Raw genomic sequence first — 14,290 nt, 5'->3', positions numbered from 1 at the left:
GTACCTATGGATGTTGTATGGATGTATCCTATGGTAGTGAACTAAATACCAGTGTGGCTCCAAAAGATTGCAGTAGATTTTACATTCTCTGAGAAAGTTTAGAAATCTTTGATCCTATCTCTTACTTCTCTTGCTCCCTCCGCCCCTGCCTGTTTTGTCACTTAGGAGGAGGAGGAAGCGGGGAGGGAGAAGGGAGAAAGGGAGTGGGGGCTGCAATGGTGCCAGAATTAACTCTCATACAGCTGCCTAACTAAGGAGAGTGCCTCGCTTCTCTGGGGACCATTGTGAACAATATAATAAATAAAGTCTGTTTTTGCTTTGTTTTCCCAGCACACAGTAGCACAAGTTAGAATATGATTGGGTGAAGCTGTGATTGCCAGTCAGTTAGCTTTTCACTCACAGTTGTACCCAGACTCTACTCAGAATATACAGCTATCAAGCCTTCTGGTAGGGGTGGCTCACCGCTCAATAGATGGAGAGAGAGAGAGAGAGAGAGAGAGAGAGAGAGAGAGAGAGAGAGAGAGAGATGGAGAGAGATGGAGAGAGAGAGAGAGACAGAGAGAGAGAGTATATATGTAAGTATTTATATGTGTGTACATGGATGATACAACCTGCCCAGTCCATTTTTGTTCTTGTGAATATGTGGTTTCAGGGACACTTTGTATTGGCCAACCAGCTAGGAGGTTCATCTCTAGGGGAGGCTAACTCTCACTCTCTCAGAAGTCATCAGTTGCCTGTAATTATTCCCAATAGATGCAGTAGCTACACATTAAAATATTACATCACAAAAACACATAGAAAGGGGTTGGGATAAGAAATGACTTCCTGGCTGGCTGAAAATCTTGAAGCCATAAAATGGCTATTTTTTAAGAGTATTAAACAGCATAAACACTAAAATGCTAGAGAACCCAACATCATGGTCAAAAGCCAAATGGTATAGGATGGTCATGTCACAGAGTTCATGTCACAAATAAATAAGAAAGGATGATTATCATGATAGGGAAAAAATGGAAAAACATATGAAGTACAAATGGTCCCTAAACCTATGAAGGATCTGACAATAGTTAGACAAAGGCAGAATAAAAATACATTGTGGTGTCATTTTTTATCTCTTGGTTTATCATTTCACCATGCAATGTGCCCACATGAGTGTGAGAAAATAGACATAGATTTCCAGTGAGAGAACACAGTGCCACCTGCCAATGGAAAGCTGATGACAACATATGTTAAAATTTTTTGTGCACTTGTTCATCAACAGAGCAACACCATCTAGTTCTGGAACATTCTTGAGGTATGCTTGCAGGATTATTTTTTGTAGCATTACTGATGATCAACAGGCACTCACTATTCAGCAGTGGGGGAGGCTGGCTGAATACTCCATGGCACAGACTTAGTACTGAGTAGTTAGTACTGAGCTGTAAAAAGAAAGATTACAACAGACAGTACCTGTACACACGTGCTTATCTATTTATTTACAATAGGCAAATCATGGAATCAGCCTGTGTGCCATCTGTAGATGAATAGGTGAAAAAAATGTGAAGTATTGTTTAGCTGTAAAAAGGAAATTTAATTTCATTTTCAGGAAGATATGTGAAACTAAAGATCTTATCATGAGATGGGTAAAATAAGCCAGACTCAGACTAGTACAGCTTTTTCACTCACATGGAGTCTAAGGGAGAAAAAGATCATAAAAAATTGAAGGCAAAGGGGTTGGGGATTGGAGGACAAGGGATGAAAGGAAGCTGGAGGAGGGAGAAGTTAGAGTAGTCAGGTTGGTTATGACCAAAGCATGTGTGAAATGCTATAGTAAACACAATTATTTGTATGATTAATATGTGATAATAAAAAGAGCCTTAGAATTTCTCTCTCTATGAATCTCAAAAGGGTTTCAAGATTCAATATTGTTCAAAACATGTAAAACCTTTCACTTTTAGTGTCAAGAGAAAATGCAAATGCCTGTTCATGTGTGTCATTTTTCACATAAAGAAACTGTAAAGTTAGACAGGATGGGAAGCAGCTAAGTAAGATGAACACACATGCAGGAGTCATGTGCCTTAGTATGTTACATTTGAATCATGTAAATGCATTACCTGTCTAAAATAAGATTTACAAAGAATAAGGAATCCATGGGTATTGGCTGTATTTGTAAGTGGCTTTGAGCTATTTGGGAATGGGCCATCACGAGGAACCCTCCCTTTCAGTGAACAGACCTCAAGCTGCCTGCCAGATGCCAGCATGCACAGGTGCTCATGGGTACTCATCACTGCTTTTCTGCAGTGTTGAATAAGGTCATGCCTGCTGCTCCTTGTAGAAAACTGAGTACTGTTACCTGAACAATTGAGCGTTGAATGGAGTACTATTCTGAAATACCAAACTGAAAAGTAAAATGTTTTGACCTCTGACATGGAAGGAAATTGAAGAAAGCTCAACATCTGCTCAACACCTGACACCATGTGTATTAAACTAGTGCCAGAATTCAGTGGCTTTCCATCTGCATCCAAGTTATCACCTCTCTAATTTTTAAGTTCTCAAACATTACCTGTTGAAGCTCTTAAATCCAGTAAGTACTTCCACAGACCCAATTAAATGCCCATGGCTTTCCATCTGCATCCAAGTTATCACCTCTCTAATTTTTAAGTTCTCAAACATTACCTGTTGAAGCTCTTAAATCCAGTAAGTACTTCCACAGACCCAATTAAATGCCCAATTACCAAGTTGAGGCTTTTGCCTTATGTTTTAAAATGAAATGAACCTGCCCTGCAGCTGTGTTGTTAATGGGAGGAGATCTTGGTTACATGATGCCAACTGCTCTTGCTCAGAAGCATTCTCCTCACAGTTTAAACAGAGGGATGATGCTGTGCAAGCCTCATGAGCTATCAGTGTCAGCCATAATTCTCAATTCTCTCAAGGGGAGGAAGAGGATTGAGGCAAACAGGAATTGTCAGAACCTGGCCAGGGAAGCTGGAATAATTTCCTTTTCAAGAAAATAATAGTGCCTTTGTGTTAAAGCCAGGAAATGAGACCAGGAAGTCTAGAGTTCTACTTTTGAATATAAATATATATTTAACCAGATTACTTCCTAAACATTTAGCTTGGACATAGAGAGTACCCTGGGTCCTTGGCTAGGATGTGCATAGTCATTCAGATTTTTCTCATCTCAAGGCCATGTGAAAAGAGAAGCTCTTCTCAGACTGACTGTGCACCTGTTCTTGCTGGTCCAGTCCTTCCCAATTAGTGAAGCTCATCTGTTTCCTTGTAGAATCAGAAAAGTGTTTTGGGGAAAGAGGAGAATCTGTGGTTTTTTTTCCTTGAGCTTTAACTTGGGGACAACAAACTGAAAGGAGCTTTCTTCCATAAGGAAGGCGAGCTCGGCACACCACACCAATGGGATCACCATTCCATTCAATGTGTGTTCTTCCCACCTGAGATACCCAGTCATATGACAGCATGGTAGTATAAGTTATGTACTGTGGCATTTTTGATACCCTGCCTAGATTCTAGCACCCAGAGACTTGCGTTTTTCTTCTGATGTACACGTCCCTGAGAAATGCAGCTCTCCTTCATCACCTTGCCCACATCCCCGCATCATCTCCCCATCTGCATCAGTGTCACTTTCCTTTCAGTATGCACATAATAAACATTATTTCGAATGAATGCTATTTGTGGCTTTATATTTTCTAGAAGAAAAAAGTCATGCTGCTTTCTGATCCAAGTTTTGGCTGTTTAACTTCCTCTTAAGTGACAGAAACTTTACATAAATTATCTCATATACAGCTGTGATTCTCTCCAGGGGAATTTCAGAAAGTTTTGCCATTACCAAGAGAAAAACTTTCTTATAGCATGCAGCTCCTTTCCTGCCAAGAGAGCTCCCAGTCCCACTCTCTCCCCAGCCATGCAGAGGGAGCTGCACGGCCAGGCTTCCTTTTATGAGTCTCTGGAGTTTCTTGGAAGAATGACTGTGTATAAGCAGTTGAAGACAGCCGGAGTGCTGGACATTGAAGATGTCTGTTTTCCATGTGCTTCTTGGATGTGCAAAGTTGTAGCCTTTTTTGCAGTTCCTGGAAGTTCTTTGCTGTGCTTGTTTCTCATCTTATGAGGGGGGCATGTGGACCTGGGAAAATGGGCTCCAGAGTGCCAGGTTGCATTTCTGTAACATTTTGGGATAATAGAAAGTTAAGTCTGGAGCCAATTGTGGTGGCACAATCCTTTAATCCCATTCCTCGGGGGGTAGAAGCAGGAGGAGCTCTGTGATATAGCCTGGTCTACAAAGTGAGTTCTGGGACAGTCAGGGCTACACAGAGAAGCCCTGTCTCAAAAAAAAAAAAAAAAAAAAAAAGGAAGGAAGGAAGGAAGAAAAATGTTAAAACTACAAGGAGTACATTGTGTCTTTCTGGCCAAAATTTAATCTTAAAGTTGGTAACATACTCAAAGAGGAAAAGGTCCATGTTTATAGACAGAGAGGCAGCAATGACCCAGTTTCCTCAAATTCCCAGCCCTTTCTTCTCTCAGATGTGTCACCTTCAGGTTATTGTCACTGCTTTTACTTGTCATACAGTGTTGGGGCACAGGGTCCTTCCCCACATAGAGCAGCCTTCCTAGGGGAGGGGACATGTCGTTTTTAGATCAAATTTTGTGCCATTGATGCTGTTTTGTCAATCAATGCACAAGAAGAAATACAGGATTGAACAACAGAAAAATTGGCCTCCACTGCAGAGACACTTTAGGAAGCTTGTCCTCCTGGCAGAAAGTCAGCAGAGACCATTAGCTTTCTGCTGGTGGCAGCAGGGTTACATGTAATTCTTTGGACAGTATAGATTAGGTCTGAGACCCCACGAAAACATACCTTTTTGAGACTCCCAGCAGTAAACTCTTTGTGTGTGTGTGTGTGTGTGTGTGTGTGTGTGTGTGTGTGTGTATTCTCACATAAAAAGTTCTCTTTACTTGTTCTCTCAGAAAATAACCTTTTCCTCACAGAAAAACAAACAACAACAAAACCAGCCACTCCTTAGCTTTAGTCAGTTGAATAGTGATGACCTTCCCCTGTATAGTGCATGGGCTGCATAGTGCGTGACCCACTGAGCTTTGAGTTTAATGCACAAGACAACAAGGATGGTATGTGGCCGGCATTGTAAGGAGCTCTGTTTCTGTGGGTAGAACTGGGACAGGAGCTTTGGTGACGATATTTTCTTTTTTAAAAGTAATGCTTTTAGATGATGTCCAAAGAATGAATTTGACATGACTCATTCATACTTCCCTTCCCCATTGACACTTTTCTTTAGAAAAAACCTGTCAAACAACCCTCTCTGATAGGGGTGACTTGCTTGAGATGGTCACCAGAGGTATGATGAGTCCATCATAATACAAAGCTGGACCTCTGCTCTGAGTAGCTGTCTGTTTCAGCTCCCCTTGCTCTTAACTTTATTGCACAGCCTGGAAGCCTTCCTCCTCAAGCCTTGTGCCCTCATTCAGCATTCAAACCACCAGAAAAATCCTTTCCATACATATCCATGAGACAAGAGTGAGCCAGTTACCAAGGACAAAGGGACCAGTAGGGTATTGCCTTCAAAACTCTTACTACTTAAGATTTGGAAGCTCCCATTTGGAGTGCTCAATGTGTACTAATTTTAGTTTGTAATCAATAGCTTCCATTACCTCATTCCTAGGCAGAAAAATTGACAGTCAGGGCTTCTGCACCTGTACATCAGCAAAACTGGGCTCCCTGTCTACTGGAGTCAGGCCGGGCAGTATGTGGATCGTCAGATGTATCCTGGGGAAGACCGTACAGGAGTTTGGGCAGATGGAGCCAGTGTGTTATGTTTGGACACTGTTACCACATTCTTCCTCCACATCCCCATTGTTCTCAGTCAAGGAAGAAGGATCCAGAGGGTGGACTTCCAGCTGCAAGATAAATCACCTTACAAAGAGTCCTCAGGAGATGGAGGAAGTTAATGTAAAAGAAAAACAAGCAGACAAACAGCACATGCAGAAAGGCAGTGATCTTTCCTGTCCTTTCCTCTCCATGGTTGCCATGGTAGCCCAGAGACAAAGTCATTGTGATCCTGTCCCCTTTGTTATTGATCCCAGACCTCTGTGCCTTGGCCATTTCTATCTTTACTTTCTCTCTCTCTGAGAATGTGACTTATTCACCATTCATTTTTACACATAGGAAAGTGACTATCCATAGGATGTATCCTGCCTTCTCAAGAGATTTAGTTTCCTTTCTTGTTTCAAGCCCCACTTTAGATTTTTGCCTCCGTTTAGTGATTGCCTTAGCTTGTTAAAGCTAAACAGAAATATAACTGCATTTTTTTTTTTGCTTTTGTATTCATATCAATTTTGGGGGTAGGGTGGGAATGCAGCACTAAGCTCCACCCCCAACTCGTCGCTGCCTATTTTTTCTAAACATAACATGCACACCCTGGTTAATAAAGGACTATATCCAATTCTTCCTGGACTATTACTACACAAAATGCACTATTCCATTATCAAGGAAATGTTCTTAACTGAGAGAGCATTAAGCATTCTGAATTTAAACTTTTGGTCATTTGGATGAAACTTGTCTTCTCACTGCCTAGGAGTTAAAATGCTTCTAAATCAGATGATTCAATAATAAGACATATGTAAACAAAAATTTACCCTGCTAAATTAAAATAAAAAACAAAAACAAAACAACAAAACAACAGAACAAATCTAGACAGTGTAGGACCAACTGTTTTCTTGAAAGAGAATCTCCCTGGCGTTTCTGATCAGACTAAGCAAAGTACTGAAGTGAGTCTTAAAAAAACTACCTGGGGAAAGGGAGCAACCATGAGCTGGATTAGAAGGAAGGACTTGTAGCAGAGCAGAACTTTGGAGTTGCTGTGTGAGTGATAAACATACCTCATATTTTCATAAGGTTGCCACACAGGCATCTCAGGCTGAAACTTACTGTGAGCAACAGCACACAGGTGGGAGGAGCTTTGCATGTGCATAGCCTCATACCAGTCAGGGAACTGTGGACTGAAGAGTGAGGCTTGGTTAGTTAGAGCTATTATGTTTGGTTTTAATGTCAACTTGCTACAAAGTAGAGAGGAGGGAGCTTCACTTGAAGAAAAGACTTGATTGCTTTGACGTTTGTGGGAAGAACAATTCCAGTTGTGGGTATTACCTTCTGCTAGCAGTCCAGTAAAGAGAGGTGTGACAGACTATCTCCAGTTTTGCTCTTCGGCCTCCTCTTTTACTGCTGGATGATAATGATGGTGGTAGTGGTGGTGGTGGTGCTGGTGCTGGTACTGGTGCTGGTGGTGGTGGTGGTGATTGCTGATATTAGAACCAGGCTTTCACTGTGGACTAGGAACTAGTGATTGTCAACAAAACTTTTGGACTTCTGGAGCCAGATTGGCACTATGGAGGCAACCAAGGCCTAGACTGAGAAACTACTAGTTTTCAGGCCGTCTCCAAGGGAGAGAGAGCTGTTGAGGGACTCCCCAAATTGCTGAGGTGCCTAGCCACAAGCACTGAGTAACTATTGTGTTCTCAACTCTCAGATGTGATTCTGCTATTGTTGCTATTTTAAAGATGATTTAATAAATTATTTTTATTATCTATCTATCTATCATCTACATATCTATCCCATTGGTTCCTCTAGAGAGCCCTCATTAACACAGGAATGAACTGGGCATTTTGTGCCCTCTTATAGTGGCCTACTTTGCTTAAAGAATCAAACCTTTATTTTCTAAAGATCCTTTTTTCAGTAGCTCCGGCTTGAATGATGAGCACTTCTGAATAGGCAAGTGTCTTCTACCTGTGACAAAACAGGTGGACAGCAGTGATATGGACTCACACCAAGACTGCTTGTAGACAGAGAATGTGGAAAGTAGGCAGCTTGTTGTCAAGAGGTCACCCTTTCAAAGTTTGGGACAGACAATGACATTTCATCATGGTGTTCTCAGTTACATCACGGGCCTCCTGAATGAAGGGACCACATGGGAAAGAAACATTAATCCTATCCTTGTAACAGTATCAGTGGTCTTTATGATCCCTGTGTTAGTCATTTTGTATAACTCTACCTAGAGTTGACAGTTTTGATAATACTTGGGTTCTTTGGTGATTGTAGCGGTGATGGTGGTGGTTACGTTGGTGGTGGTGGTAGTGTATGCATTCATGTCATGCAGGGTTACAAATGCCTTTGAATTCCAAAATGTGTTTTCCCAGAATCATTTAGGATCATCAACTTTGGGTATGATTTCACAGTAGCAGAGAAAATATTTAATAGAAAAGCCTAATTTTATTTGGAGTAACTTGCCAAAATAGTTTTGTAATACCAGGCACACAAAAAGTCATCTTTTTTTTTCTGAGGATTTTACTCATGGACTTCATATTTATTCGAGAGAAAGACCAGGAGTCACCTGGTATGCAGATAGTCTAAGATTGAAGAAATGAGTTTTTGAGGAAATCTTGGCAGTTTAGTTTCCCTGTGTACTTGTTGACTACTGCTATTCTCTTGAGGATTTTCTTTCTTCCCAGAAGTTCCATTACACCTGGATACTGAAGATGCTTAGGGGGCACCAAAGGCTAATTAAGATGCTGCTTTGTTAAGGGGCACCAAAGGCTAATTAAGATGCTGCTTTGTTAGCCTCAGAGATGCTCAGTGGTATGCCGAACTCTATTATGCAAATCTGAAATCAAGGCTAAGTCCTAGACCTCTGACAGTGTGATTTCTGACTTTAAAATGGAGAAAAATTTATCTGAAGATAGAAGAAAAATTGGTTAATATGTACACTTGTGTAAGAAATCTTAATAAGGATGTTTGAAGCCTTAGGATGCTGATATAGTTTGACTTTAATGGAACAAGGCAGAGGCACTAGTGTTAGGGAAACCTTTAGGGGGCCATAGTAGTTTGGTTGCCTCCTTTGTCCCACGGAGTGGTTTCTAATATAGTTCCTGCCTCTGAAAAATGAAAGCAGAGTCTTTTTTTAAAAGGTAAATTTAGAATTTTATTTCACTTAACTAGTTAACTGGTACTGGTTGATCATGGTACAGTCAAATATAACCATCTTTCTACAGAAATCAATTAATATAGTACTTACGGTGAGATGAAAAGAAATTAAGGAAATCAATAAAGCCACTTAACAGATCAAGTCCCCTAATGACCAAAACGGCCAAAGCTTTAGTTTTATTTCATTCAGATGCTGCCTTACTATTTAAATGTAGCCCAGGCTGGTCTTGAACTTACTGTGTGTCTAGGCTAGCCTCAAACTCATGATCCTCCAGAATGGCCACCAGATCTGAATGAATCTTTATACTTTTTATGCTTCTAGACTCCACATCCTAAAGAAAGTCAAACATAGGGGATCTACAGCTAGTGCTACCATGTCTATTTCTGTAGCAGCAAAAGATATTCAGACCTCCTTGACCAAATTCCAATTAAACCCCACTCCTGAAATCGACACACCATGTACACCAAGACCTAAGCTTCTAAGAAAAAGACAAGCTCATCTTAAGGATGGATGAGTTTGTCAGGGAGGGGAGGGCACTATTCCTTGTCTCTAAAGCCCTTAGTTCAATCTCCAGCACAACACTAAAGGAAAAGACAGCTACACAGCTAAGACAAATACAGGGCCTCAAATAGAGCTCAGTTGTTGAGTGAGTGCCCAGCATGTTCAAGGTCCTGGGTTTGCTCTCTGGCACCAAAACAATAAAAACAATATAAAAATCATTAGAAGAAGGAAGGAATCCAGCTGCTGCCTTTACTTTAAGCAGAGTTGTGAACTCCTCACACTTCACTTGGCAAATTCACAAAGCAGTTCAGGAGAAATTCCAAGGCTTATGGGGTCCTAAGATGCATGTGCCTTTCCCCAGTGGCTTGTAAATTCATTCCAAACCACTGGCAGAGAAGCACTGCTGGAACTGCATGTCAGGCTGCAGAGAGTCCACCCCAAAGTCAGGGAAAGAAGCACTGCAAGCCTGACTGTTGCAGGCCTGAGCATTCCAGGTCTTCTTACTCAAAGTTGGGTTGGTTAAGGTCCTGTTGCTCCAAGTTGGATTGGTCCAACCTGGTGCAAGACTGGCTGTTCACATTGGAAGGCTTTGAGATGTGTTTACCAGATAGCCCTGGGGATAGCCGGAATAGAGACCAGGATACTCCACAGATGCAGAGCCCTTCTGGGTCACACTGTTGCCAGTCATCAGCCATTGGTTTTTCTGCCATCACTTACTTTTCATCTTTGGTTTTGGCACCAGGTCTTAGCCTGTTTATATAGGTAAGGTTCAGACTGGCAGGGAGTTCTGCATCTGCTGGAGGCTCAGGTACCAGGGCCCTTTAAACCTGTCCCTAAGTGCACACAGCTGGGCCCAAGAGAACACAGTCTGAATCTTCTGTTTCTTCGCATGTTCCTTGTACTCTACTTTTTTCTAAGTGCCCTTTTCAGACTCAGAACCAGGGAGCTTTAGTTTGGAACTGGTAGAAGAATCAGGTCTGTCCTGAGGAGGTAGGTCCACAGAGGAAAGGAGAGGAGAGGCACTCTCTGTGTGAAGCATCTAAGCTGCAGACATTTGTAAGCAGGAATAATTTTACTCAGGACCATTAACTGCGCCCATTAGTGAGGAACCCCCAGAACTCAATGATTCCACTGAACAAGGCAGGCTGTGGGGACCAGGGGGAGCCACAGTCATGTCAAGTCAGAAGGCTGGGGGAAGGGAGAATCACTGACTTTTTAAAAACGTTTTTAACAACAACAGAAAGGTTAAGACTTAAAATTCAATTTCTATGGGAAAAGATCTTAGAAATAAAAAATTAAGATGCCCAGGTATAAAATTATCAAGAAGCCAGAATGAAGCAAGCCTCACTCTTCCCAACAAAAGAACAAGAGACTAACTCTGAGGGCAGTGTCTTAATTCAGGATCCTCAGCAATGAGATCTGAGTGAACTATAATTTCAATCAAAGGTGAATATTAAAGTTTTTGAGCTAGTGGTCTCAACATTTGCCAGAATTGGTCTAATTTTTAAAAATTATTTACTTATTTTATATATGTGTTTGTGGTTTTATGGCATCTCTCCTGTGCACTGTATGGACATCGGAGGACAATTTGTAGAAGTTGGTTTTCTCCTTCTATCATGTGGTCCCAGAGATCAAACTTGGGCCAGCTCAGTGGCAAACACCTTTACTCCTGAATCATTCCACAGGTCCAGTGTGATCCTTTACAATCATAAGTCGTTCAAAGGCCAGTCAGCGGTGGCTTTCTCTGAAAAGCAGCGCAGGATGCAGACAGTTCCTACTAGATAGGAGATATTTGATCTTTGATAGTATATGATCAACTGGTTGCTGATTGTGACAGTTCTTGTGACCTTTAGACCTACTGATGCATCATCTGGCACATTCCTAGAGTACAGCTTGACAGAACAAGGTCCATAGCTCCTGTTTATTCTAACCACGGAAGTTCTTCAAACAGTGACAAACACTTTCACAGACAGGGTTTGTGAGATGCCTTTCTGTCTTCTTGGTATGCTGGAATCACCCCTACATTTTGAGCAGCTTGTGCCCTTAATATCTGTACCATCCATTCAGTGTTTTCTCATCACTGCCATCATCTGCTAGGTAGGCTACTTGTGTCCCTACAGGAGCTCAAAGTGGGCTTTCCTGCTTTGTGAAAAATCACAAAACACCACAAGGAGATAAACAGTGCCGGCATGGCTTATAGAGGGGAAAAAAAGCTTCCAAAGTCAATTCATTTTCTCTTACTTCTTTGAGAATGTGGCCAAAAACTGAGACTATAAACCTTTACTCTAAATAGTAAGATAACCATGGACATACTGCATCATAATTTTAAAAAAATACAAGTGTACTCCAATAGGCATTCAGATTGAGCTGGTGCTGAGCATGTACTTCTGCTACATTTGACATGTTTTAAAGTATTTTTATACTGCTTATATTTTCCTCTGTGTCTGAAAATGTGAAGTGGGAAGCTCAGAAAGGGTCAGTGGAGGACGATAAAAGCAGTGGGTGACATGTTCAGGGTGGGTCTCACAATGCCCCATATTATGGAATATATGAGGAAGGTTTTAGCAATATTATTAACATTTAAATGACAACTCTCAGGGATGTGAAAATGTAAAAATGCAAATGACAGTAACTATATTCTATAAAGAGTTTCTTGTCAACAAAATTTTAAAACAGTGAGCATAAGTTATAAATTATTTTGATGAGAATAAGAGGTGTTGAAGGAACATTTATATAATGTGTCTTAGAAGAAGAAATGTAGCCAAGGGAAAGGCATAAATAGAGAGTAAAGCTCTTGGAGATATCTCCCTTGATAGGCAGAGACGTGCAAAGCATGCACACAAAATCTGTAAAGTGCTCTGTCAGATTGGTGTGATAAAGTCAATCAAACTGTGGCTTGTACATTGGAAGAATGGGAACATTACTTCTGAGGAAGAGGTATAATTTTGGTGTCTTAGAGATCCAAGAACTTTCATGTCATATTTGGCTCTAAGTTTAGCTTTAGATCTATTATAGGCTACTTTGCAATAGAAAGGTGATAATTTCTGCCATAAGTTTTAGTTGAAATAAAGTCAAATTTGTACCAAGCCAATACCATGCAAAGTACTGGAGAATTCTGGAAAAACATTGTGCTTTAATAGATTGGTTCTCTGCCAGACATACACCACATCTATCCATTGTTTTATTCCCGCTGTTCAGTTTCTTAATGTAATACCTTGACCTTCCAGCAGTATACTTGAAGTGACAATCACTCACTAAGAACCCATTCCCTAGTATAGGCACTGAAAGGCATTTGTATTTCTTTCTGAGGCCAGGAGAATGAAGTTCGGTGATTCCAGTTAGCACTTACAGAAGCTGTGTCATGGAGTAATGGCTCCTATTAGTGACTTCTCTCTACCTCAAATTGGCTTTATCAAATGTGGTAGTTTAAATGAGAATTGCTACTAAATATGTGTCCATGTATTTGAAAATTTAGTTCTCAGTCGTCAGAGCTGCTTGGGAAAGATTAGGGGGTATGGCCTTATTAGAGAAGATGGCTCATTGGGTGTGGGCTTTGAGGCTTCAAAAGCCCACACTTTTCTCAGTTTGTATCTCTGTCTCTCTGTCTTTGTCTCTGTCTCCCCCTTCCTCTTCTCTCTCCTCCTCTTTCTCTCCCTTCCTCCCCCCTCTTTGTGTGTGTGTGTGTGTGTGTGTGTGTGTGTGTGTGTGTGTGTGTTTGTGTGTGTGTGGTGTGAGTGGATCAGCTCTCAGCTACTGCTCTAATGTCTTGCCTGCCTGCCTGCCTGCTTTTCCTGCCTTGCCTGGCTGCTTTGCCTGCCTGCCTGCCTTGCCTGCCTGCCTGCTTTGCCTGCCTTGCCTGCCTTGCCTGCCTGCCTGCCTGCTTTGCCTGCTTGTCTGCCTTGCCTGCCTGCCTGCCTGCTTTTCCTGCCTTGCCTGGCTGCTTTGCCTGCCTGCCTGCCTTGCCTGCCTGCCTGCTTTGCCTGCCTTGCCTGCCTGCCTGCCTGCTTTTCCTGCTTGCCTGCCTTGCCTGCCTGCCTGCCTGCTTTTCCTGCCTGCCTGCCTGTAGCCATACTCACTGTTGTGATAGTCATGAACTCAAACTGTAAGCCCTAATAAACTATGAGTTGCCTTGTTCATATTGTCTTATCACAGCAATAGAACAGCAACTAAGACATCATGAGAGTCACTCTTCTAGGTGTTCTAGGTTAGGAGGGGCAGAAAGGAGGTTCCAAGCAAATGGAGGAGTGTGTGCATCCCTGCGGGGATTGTTGAGATAAGCCTTTTGGAGGCCCACAGAGAATAGCGACTGAAGCCTTAGGGTCTTCTAAGACTCCTTGAACGATCCTGATCCACTGCAAACAGTGTTGATCTACTAGGGACTCCTAGCTCACTAGTGAAGTCCCAAAATGGATCCGGCTAGGGCAGTGACTGCTTCTCCCTTCTTTATGGAAGTCTCCTAAGGTAGGCTTGCCCTCTCCCGCCCCCCCCCCCAACACACTTCCTGAAAGCTACACCAACCTGATTGGTTGCTATTGGTACTTGAGATAGTCTGATTGGCCCTTCAACCTTTTAAAAAGCCTTTACACTGCACAATAAAGTTAGATCTGCACCTTTGAGTCTGGTCTCCATGGTCTGATTCCCAGGATTCTGTGTCAGCCCCTTTGCCATTCATTCCACTTCCCCTGGTTCGTGATCCCTACACATCATGGCCAGCCGAGCTGAGAAATGTGGATGTACTGATAGTTGTCTCTCATTTCCTTAGGACAGTTCATCCTCCTATTGTGTTGTTATTTATACAGGAATTAAATATA

General features: G+C 41.9%; 1 protein-coding gene and 1 pseudogene across 3 annotated transcripts in view; one reads left to right on the top strand and one right to left on the bottom strand.

Moving 5' to 3' along the window:
* Stxbp6 (syntaxin binding protein 6) overlaps positions 1–14,290 on the top strand; it is a 229,119-nt gene that overhangs the window by 155,173 nt on the left and 59,656 nt on the right. The gene's annotated exons all lie outside the window — the stretch shown is intronic.
* On the bottom strand, positions 9,806–10,653 carry LOC127195299 (homeobox protein NANOG-like; annotated as a pseudogene).

The sequence above is a fragment of the Acomys russatus genome, chromosome 1 (assembly GCF_903995435.1).
Source record: "Acomys russatus chromosome 1, mAcoRus1.1, whole genome shotgun sequence".
Classification (NCBI taxonomy): Eukaryota; Metazoa; Chordata; class Mammalia; order Rodentia; family Muridae; genus Acomys; species Acomys russatus.
This window is presented reverse-complemented; position numbering and strand designations above follow the sequence as displayed.